Raw genomic sequence first — 9,743 nt, 5'->3', positions numbered from 1 at the left:
TCCAGCTTCGTGTTGGTTGTTGGATCTAAAGCTGATCCTTCAATTTGGTGCTGTGTTTGCTCCAACACTCTCAGAATTCTTGCCTGCCCCCGTGCTTGGATCCCCTCTTTGGTCACAGAGCCCTCTGTTCCAGGCAGAGGGGAAATTGCATGATCATATGGAAAATACCAATAATGTTGTTGAGTTTTGTTGCCATGGGAACGGGAGCTGGAACCAGAATTCCAGCACATGGGAGGGCGGAAGGGCTGCCTGTTGTGAAGGATGCCCAGAATTCTGCCTTTGAACAATGACATGGAAAAAGAATGAGACACAAAAGGCCAAGAGCTGCTCTGTGGGTTAGTCTTCTGTTTCTTTTGACCTTTAACTATAAATTGTCCCTCTCATGACTGTCTCATAAGATAATCTTACATTGTATGTGAATTTTCATGTGCTTGCTCTAATAAACGGGGCGATGTATTCCACTCTTTCTGTGTGACTTCCTGTGAGTAGAACACTTCACTGAGAGATGAAAGATTCCATTTGCCTTCAGCCCAAATAAATATCTTGTGTTAACATACGAATGCACGAGTGTCTGCAGGCTGCACCCAGATGTCAGCCAGGATGGCTTTTCATCTCCCAGTCTGATCACTGGGCTGTTTTTATTTAGGAATAAGTAGGAGTCAAAGAGGAGCTGAATAATTCTGTGGTTAGTGAGCACATCTGGAGCTGTAAAAAGGCCAGGTCACAGAGGAGCAGGAAGGTCAAAGTGCACTGTATGTGTCCTGCAGACAGCAGGAATCTGCTGAGCTCGTGGTGCTGGTGCAGGTACTTGAAATAACCAGTGCTGGCAGAACTGGGCTCAGTGTCACACCCAGCTCCAGATCCAATGTCTTTCGTTCCCAAAGTCCTTTTCCACCACTGTTATTCTGATGTAATTAGAACAAAATTATGGACTTCTGCAGCTTTGCAGTGAGGCCACAATGAGGAGCCAATTCCCATAATTTCTTTCTTGTGTCATTTCCACCTGCACAAGTGAGAGGCAGGAGACAGCAAGGACTTCATGCTCCAGTTCAGCTGCCATTCCAGCTGTGCCAAGGCACAGGAAACACCCAGCATGAACTGGGCTCCCAACAAGGCCCTGACGAACCCTCAAAATTACTGCTTCCTCAAAGCTGGTGGGAATTTGGTCTTCTTCTGGTGTACAACATGCACATCTGTGATGTGTCACCAGAGTGCACAGCCAAACATATCCACGGAGCAGGAGGAACACGGAGAGAGCAGGAGGAGCAGAGTCCAAGGCAGGGTGGGCTGAGCACACCGTGGCTCCCTCAGGTCTGAGTGGGCAGCCCTGACGGTGGCACTGGGCAAGTGCCAGCCTGGCTGGGTCAGGTTATCACCATGGCAGCCCCAGGGAGCAGGTTATGGATGGGCAGCTGGGCAGTGTCACGTGCAGGCCACTGTCCACAGGAGCCCTGAGAATGTTTGAAAAAATGGTGTAGGGAGGTTGTGTTAAACACATTGCCCAGCTGACAGTGTCTGCTCAGGACTGGCTGCATTCCTGCTGTGTGTTTAACCTGTTCATTGCCCTTTGCACTGTGTGCATGTGCTGGCTTTCAGGAGCTGGCTTAAATTTCTTCTTGCCTTTGTCTCTCAAGAAGGTTTTCATCCCTGGAGGTTCTGCCCTCTCCCAAGGGATGGAGGTTGTGTGCAGAGTGTGTGTTTCAGGCTCTGCTGGTGTTGTGCAGGTGGCCAGTGGTGGCCACGCTCCACGAGGGGAGGGAAGGTCTGACCCAGGGCAGGGAGCAGAGGGTCCCCCAGGCTCAGACAGCTCCAGGATGCACACAGAGGGTTTGTAGGCAATCCCATTCCTTCTCCCTTTGCATTATTCCTCCCTACTTCCTTCACAACCTCCTCCCACAGCCAACCCAAACCCAAGGGCAGGAGGAGGAGGGAGAGGGGCTGGTGGTCAATTCACAGTCAAAAGAGGGACAGGGACACAGAGGAATGTCCAGGCTCTAAAAGGATGAACTTTGGTGTCTATTCACTTTGCCTTCCTTGAGAAACTGTCTCTAAGACTATGAAAAGAAATAGTCCTGCTGTGTCTTAATTGTTTTTTCAGTCAGCACAGTCTGTGATGCAACTCCTGGCTGGGTGGTGTGACTAATGCTGACTTCCTGCTCACCTGAGTTCCTACCCAGAAAACGACTATGCTAATTTAAGTAAATTAATCTAGAAACAGGCTCTTTCAGGCCGCACAGTTTCTGTAGGTCCCTGGGGAGTGAGTGCCAAGTGGGAGCTCATTCTTTCCTGCTCCTTGTTTCTTGGCCACCCTGTTAGAGTGGTGACAAAGGCTGCATTTAGCAGGAGCTGTGGCAGCATCTGATGCCATCCAGATACCACTCTGCTTGTGCCAGTGAGTCCCAGAGGCTGTCACAAACCCTCCCTTCATGGCCAGCAGATTTCCCTTTCAGCTAAATCAGATTAATCCAAAATAATTCTGCCAAGATGAGAATAACCCTGGCATTACCCACTGTTATTGATCCCATCAATTCCATGTTTCACCATCAAGATGCCAAGTCAGTCACTGGCCTGTACGTGTGAATGTTTAATGCTTTTAAGGATAAACCCAAGATCCTCAGGTTTTGCAGAACACAATTCCATTCTTTTACTTTAAAATAAGCATGGCACACATCCTAAGTACAAAAAATACCTATTGATTTCCAGCTGGGCTATAACAGAACTTTTGGAACTGTTAAATCCTCTTTCTAAATTTTGGGCCAGTTACTTTGGTAGTGCCCAACCAAGTGCTGGTATCAGGTTAAAAATCCATCAGATAAAGCTTTGTGAAATACATTTCCTACATGAGTAGCCACAACATGCTGGCAGAATGTGAATTTTTATTTCAGTCTGATGTGAGGCAACAAGTACTTGAGTGTTACCCAGTTCTGCTTCCTTGGCTGGCCCAGACTCATCCCTTCGAGGGAACAGCCGTGTTACCACAGCCCTGCGGAGCCGGCACAGCTGCGGGGAAATGGGGCTATTCTGAGCACCTACAGCGAGGACAATGTTCATTATTTTAATGTTAATTTTCATCCATGGAGGCTTTTAGGCTGGAAATGGGCATGAAGGGCTAGAGAAAGCATCCAGCCCCTGCAGGGAGCGAACGATCCGGTTCATCCCGGCTCTGTGCATCCCTGTCCGGGCTCGGCGTGCTCCCTCCCGGCCGCTCCGGGAAGCGCAGCCCGGCGGGGCGCGGGCAGGGCGGGCACACGGGCTGGGCATCGTTAATTAAAGCTGCCCGAAGGGAAAAACGGCGGTTTATTGCCCTGGGGAGAGGGTGGGTGGGCAGCTGGGCAGCAGCCAGGGCCTGGGGGAGAACAGCTACAACACCTTCCTGCTGGGGAGTGAACGCAGCTGGAACACGGGGGGAGGACAATGCCCAGGGGTGCCAGGGGAGCTGGGCAGCAGAACAGGTGAGGACAATTCCCAGGGATGCCAGGGGAGCTGGGCAGCAGCACTGGGTGAGGACAATGCCCAAGGGTGCCAGGGGAGCTGGGCAGCAGGACAGGTGAGGACAATTCCCAGGGATGCCAGGGGAGCTGGGCAGCAGGACAGGTGAGGACAATGCCCAGGGGTGCCAGGGGAGCTGGGCAGCAGCACTGGGTGAGGACAATGCCCAGGGGTGCCAGGGGAGCTGGGCAGCAGCACTGGGTGAGGACAATGCCCAGGGGTGCCAGGGGAGCTGGGCAGCAGGACAGGTGAGGACAATGCCCAGGGATGCCAGGGGAGCTGTGCAGCAATGTTGGTACAACACAACACCAGTCACCTTAGAAGCCACATGCTTGCCTTCAGAAATAAACTCCTGTGAAATAAACAGGTAAACCTGCCCCAGTGAGGCATGAGAAGTCACTTTGCACAAACTGCTCAGAGTTCCAGAAGGGATTGGGCAATGCCCTCAGGCACACGGTGGGATTGTTGGGGTGCCCCGTGCAGGGTCAGCAGTTGGACTCAATCAGCCCTGTGGGTCCTTTCCAGCTCAGGATATTCTATGACTCTAAGGGAATGTCCCAACAGCCCAAGAGTGTCCTTTAATTTTCTGCAGCAAAATGATGCCAGGAAGTGATGTGGAAAGGGCAGCTCGAGGCATGTGAGGCCCTGCTGGGAGCTGGGCAGCTGTGCCCACACTGCCAGCCTGCCCTGGCCACCAGCTGCCCATGGGCAGAGTGTGCACTGGGGTTAAACCCACAGCAGCAGAGCTGGGCCACAGGCTGCATCCTGCCCAAAAACCAAGCACAAAAACTATCTTTGCCCAGGGTAAGACATTTCATTTTGGGCTTCTCGAAGTCATTACAGGGACAGCTTGTTAGGCCACAATACCAGGGTCATCTCCACAGCTAATTAAAAAGAGCTTCATCTCTTGGAGCCTGAAACTTTGCTAATTAGAGTCTTTCTTCTGAATTTTTAGAGGGTTGTAATTTGTGTGATTACCTTGTGACAAGTTTGCTCTGTCACACCCACACATCCAATATAAACAAGATTGAGCAGGCTGGGAAGGTGAAAGAAGACTTATTTTATGGTCTTTTAATGTGTTTCTTGAACTAGAAATGAGAAAATATAGTGTAATTTTCTTCTGAATTTCCATCCAGCTCTAGACAAGTGAGAAAGCCAAGGGGTATTTTTTATGTTTATAACAGGTATTGTTATCAGCCTTTTGGTTGTATCAATACACATTTTCAAAACATATTATTTATGAAGCTTTAAGTCTTCATTAACCAGAATAACTCAGCTCACTAATAGCTAAATAGAGCTGAAGCAAAGACATTTAACAAAGAATAGACTAGGAAATAAAACCACACATTTATAGCATTGCAAGAATATCAGGCATTATGAAAATGCCTATGTAGAACCCTGGAACCTGTTCAAATGTCAGAAGTTGTTAAATGCATATACTCTTTACAGACATGCAATTGCATTTCTTGCAGTCACAGTTTAAATCTCTTGCCTGTCTACTTGTTTTCCTCTTTTTGTTGATGACTTTCTAATGTAAGGGAAGAGCCCAGCTCATCCTGATTGATGCTCTTGGGTTTATTCACATGTGCTTAGGAAATGAGGAGCTGAGTGGTGCTTCCACACGTGCTATTTACTGTAGGACCAGTCACTGTGGGAGAAGTCTCTGCCTCCTGCCCCTCCCTGGGTCACACCAGGAATGGACTGCCTTGTGTGTCCTGTCACAGGCACAGCAAGGGAAGGTGTTTGCTCTGGAATAACCCCAGCAAGTGAATGGTGTGACTTGACCTATGGAATTGGAGCATGAGCCTATGTAGAGGATGTGTTTTCCCCTTCCAGCAATTGCAGTGAAAATAGTTCACTGCCTTATTTAATACTTCTACATAATGTCCATGCTCAGGCATTCACTGTTTACTTCTGCTGAGTATACAGTGCACACACTGTGCCTCTTCTTCTGCCTGGGAAGGAATAAAGATCTACTGTTCAAGTCAGCCAAATATTTTTCAAATGGAGTGATGTGCCAGAAAGGATTTCAGGAACTCCAGAAGTTAACAATTCCACCACTGCATTTTGCTGGGCAGATGTTGCTGCTCAGATGAAGGATCAGGACTGACACTGCCAGGGCTGCCCTGCTCCAGCACTGAAATGGGAATTCAGGGAAGATCCTTTGCAGGAGCAGCTCCAGAACAGACAGGAAAGGAGGGACCTCTGGGAAAAAGACTGACCCTGTTCCCTTCTGGCCTGGGTCTCTGTGCATGAACCACAAATGATACAAAACACAAATGAAGGGATGTTCTGGGAGAATGATGAGAAGTTAAAGGACTAAGTGCTCTGCAGTTGAAGAAAAACATGTTCCCTTTGCTTGCTGGCAGGCCTGGAGGTCGTGAGTCTGTCAGAGCAGAGCTTACACCTGTGATGGGTCAAATCCAGGAAGGTGCTGCCATCCTCCCTAGGACCTCAGTTCTGAGGTTGCAGAATCTCAGCACAAAGCTAATAATGAGCCCCCTGCATGAGCATTTTCCATCAGCTGCATTTCCCTTCCCAGGTGTCTATAAAACAAGTTTTGTGCAAAGACAGGATGTGACAAGCCAGCACAGGCTGATGCTGGATGAGCAAGGACGTGGGGCTGAGAGTGCTGGAGCCAGTCAGAAGTGAAACCACAGAGCCTGCAGCAGGATTGGCCCAGGCTGGTGTCTCTACTAGAAAAAAACCAACCAACCAAACAAACAGATGTGGTCACCCTTTCCTCATTTGAGGAATCTCTTCTGGATAAATAAACCTCAGTTCCATGTGGAAAACCCACACACATAGCAGGAGCTATGCCCAGCAGATGATTGCACCTAAAGTTTAGTGACTGCAAATTACCCTCTCTCCAGAGAGAAAGATTTCATCCAGATCTGACTTCAGCCTGGTCCAATATGGAGGTTTTTTTAAGGTCTGTTTCTTCATCCACTAATTAGTAGCCTAAATAAAATAAAAGTTGAGGGGGTTTTGTGGGTTTTTTTCATGGTTTTGTAATGCCTTTCCCCCATATTTCTTAACTACATATTTCCCTAAACCTAAAAAGACTAATGTGACTGGCTGGCCTTTCCTATTTCTGGATTTGATTTACACTGGAGTCTGTGAAGGAATGACTCACAGGGCCCTTACATTGGCTGCTCAGCCTTGTACAGAATCTGTGTTCAAATCCAGGGCATGCAGAGCAAGGGCCCCCAGTGCAGCGTGGGATGACCCAGTCCTCTTCCACATTCCCTCCTGGACTTTATTCCACACCAAAATGTGCTTCTCCTCCACAAACCTGAGTTACAGGTGTCTCAAGGTTAAATCCCTTGCAGGTTGCTCTCTGAGCTTCAGCAGGGCTGATCTGGCTGTGCCACTTCAAAGCTTGTACTTCTGTCAGTTGGCACTGAGAATCTCTGCTGTGTGGGGAACTCCGAGGTCTGAAGGGCAGTGCTGGCAGGTGCCTGCTTGCCATCCACCCAGGTACATTCCACATCACTCCCACACTGTGACACAGGGAGGAGGGAATGTGTCTTTCTGCAGAAATCAGCATCTTCCTCAGGCTCCAGCCACTTGCAGAATTTCCTTCTTAGTTCAAGCAGAGAACACAGGGTGATTCATCATTCCTGCCAGCCAAGTTTACAAAAGGGTTTATTCAGTTGCTGAGGCAGGGGACAAATTTTGATTAAAAAGCATAAAACGTGGATATGTTTTAAAAATGTTTCAGCCTGCACAGTGCCTTTGCATCCAAATGACAGAGTCCACAGTCCCTCAGAGGTGTCCACACCAACTGCCCATGGGCAGATTTCAGAGCAGAATATCAGAACATCATTTACAAAACCTGCCTCGCTCCCTACAAGCCCCTCAGATGCAATTCACATCCCTACATCCCCTGGCTCTTTTGGGCATCCCTGAACAATTTGGCAAATCTAATTAAAACGTGCAGTGTCATTTTAAATAAGAAGGGGAGAATGTGTATCTTTTCCCCTCCCTGCAGTCAGACACCTCTAATTCAGTATGGATGCACTTGAACAGTTTGAAATCAGCCACTCAGGCAAGTACTAGTTATTTCTGTGTTTGCAGAAGTTTAAATGACCTTGTGAACGTGCAGCTGGGCACGGCTCAGGGTGGTGCCAGACCAGCCTCCACCGCACCATAATTGCGTTGAACAGGAACACGAACCGTCGGGTTCCTCCCCGGGCTGATCCTCCCAGCGCTCCCGGTGAATGCAGGTTCAGTCACCCAGCCCTGGCACAGGCACAGCTGGAGGTCCCCTGGCACAGACACAGACACACTCGGTGTGACAGACCTTCTCCCTCTGAATCCTGTGCGTTTATCTCACGCTGAGTCTCGTCGAGATTATCAGCAGCAGAATTTAAGGCATAAATTTCATCCTTTCACTTCTCTGGTTGCACTTTAGTGTCCTCAAGGGGCGCAGCCTTGAATAACACTGAGTTATTCATGACTGCCCCCAGCTCCCAGTGCTCTCAGCTCAGCTGCACAAGCACCAGGGTGGCTCAGGGCCCCACAGGACTGAGCTCCCAAACCAGGATAAGGGCTAAGAGCCTTTTGCCCATCCAGAAAAACCCTGGCACAAGTCAGACTGCTCAGGAGACCTTCAGAGCAGGAGTTTGCAGCCAAGGTCTTCTCTGAGTTTTGCCAGAGGACAAAGAGTGGTACAGCTGACACCTCAGTGTTTCACACACTGTGGGATTTTAGCCTGTGCAGGGCAGCTCTGTGCAGAGACACCTGAGCCAGCCTGAGCTGACAGCTGGACAAATTTACCTACAATCCAGAGAGCAGACACCCAGCAGAGAGCAGGGGGAGCTTGTGGAGCTGTGGGTGGGCTGTGTGTGTGCAGCTGCTCTGTGGATGTGCAGTGACCTGGTGCAGCTTCTGGTTGCCACTGTGCACAGTGTGTTATTCCAAAAGGAAACTGCAGCCAACTCTGTGGTGATCTGTGCATGTCCAGCCTTGCAGCCTTTTCCCAGTGTTTGGCCAGTCTTGCATCTTGGTCCCACCTTCTCCTTATAATGGAGACGTTTCTCTGATGCTCAGAGGGTTTGATTCAGGATGGCTTCCTGACAAATGCTCAGGGATTCTGCTATCAGGAAATGCTCTGTGATGTTGCTGTCAGCTGGGTGTCAGACAGTGCCAAGCCCAGGGCTGCAGCTGGGGCAGAAGACTCAATCCCCCTCCATACCTCATTTTCCCACCTCAAACCCCCCCCTGCTTTGTATTTCCTTTGGTACACCGAATCCTCAGCTTGTGAGATCCATCTGTGCACATGCTAAAGGAAGACTGATTATTAAATGATGCTTCATCAGACAGCATCTCCACAGCCTGGCAGCATCTTTTAGCTATGGCTGAAGTAAAGACACCAGTCAGATTTTTGGCTGGATCCTTGCACAGCAGACTGGATGCTGGCATGCCTTGGCTTTTGGCTTCTATCCTTGCTCTTCTAGGATCTCATGTGATTATTTTTTCATTCATGAAAAACAAAGGAAGAGCAACAGACACACAGCTAAATTTAGAATTTGTTCATGTACGAGGCCTTTTTACACATGTACTTCTTAGCTACAGTTTCAGGGAGAAACCTGAGCTATGCTGAGGTCAGAAAGAGTTCTGTTATCCAGACACATCCCTGACTCCTCCGTTCTGACTCAGTGCTTTGTTTTATGGGAAACACTATATGGCACAATGTAAGTGCTCTTTAGATAGTTGTAATATTTCCTTTGCTACAGTCTCAGACAAACCCTTGTAATGTGAGAGACTAGAGGGCATCCAAAAATACTTGTGTGTGCATCCAGCAGCCAAGCTCTCTGCAAAGGGACTTTTACTCCACTTTTAAGCAACATAAGGGCGTGAAACACGCACAGGATGTTTGATTCTCCTGGTTTTAAAGCAGATCTTCATGTCATAGCTCTCCAGGCTGAGTTGTTCCTCTCACATATTCTCAGTCCTCTCTCTGCCTGCAGTTGTGCAGGTTTGGTTTTGCCCTTCTTGAATACATCAACACTGTCACCATTGCCAATGGGCTCAGACTTGTCCAGCAGTGGGTCCCTCTTGGCCCCACTGGCACTGCCTCCACTGAACATGGGGGAAGCTTCCAGAAGCTTCTCACAGAAGCCACCCCTGTAGCTTCCCACTTCCAAAACCTTACCATGCAAACCCAACACACTTCTACAAACATATTGTCAGTCCTTTTCACTAAAACACAGGAAAAAGAAATCTATTTCTCCATAACATAAGAGCAA

The sequence above is a fragment of the Pithys albifrons genome, chromosome 15 (assembly GCF_047495875.1).
Source record: "Pithys albifrons albifrons isolate INPA30051 chromosome 15, PitAlb_v1, whole genome shotgun sequence".
In the NCBI taxonomy this organism is placed as follows: domain Eukaryota; kingdom Metazoa; phylum Chordata; class Aves; order Passeriformes; family Thamnophilidae; genus Pithys; species Pithys albifrons.
Note: the sequence above shows the minus strand (reverse complement) of the source record.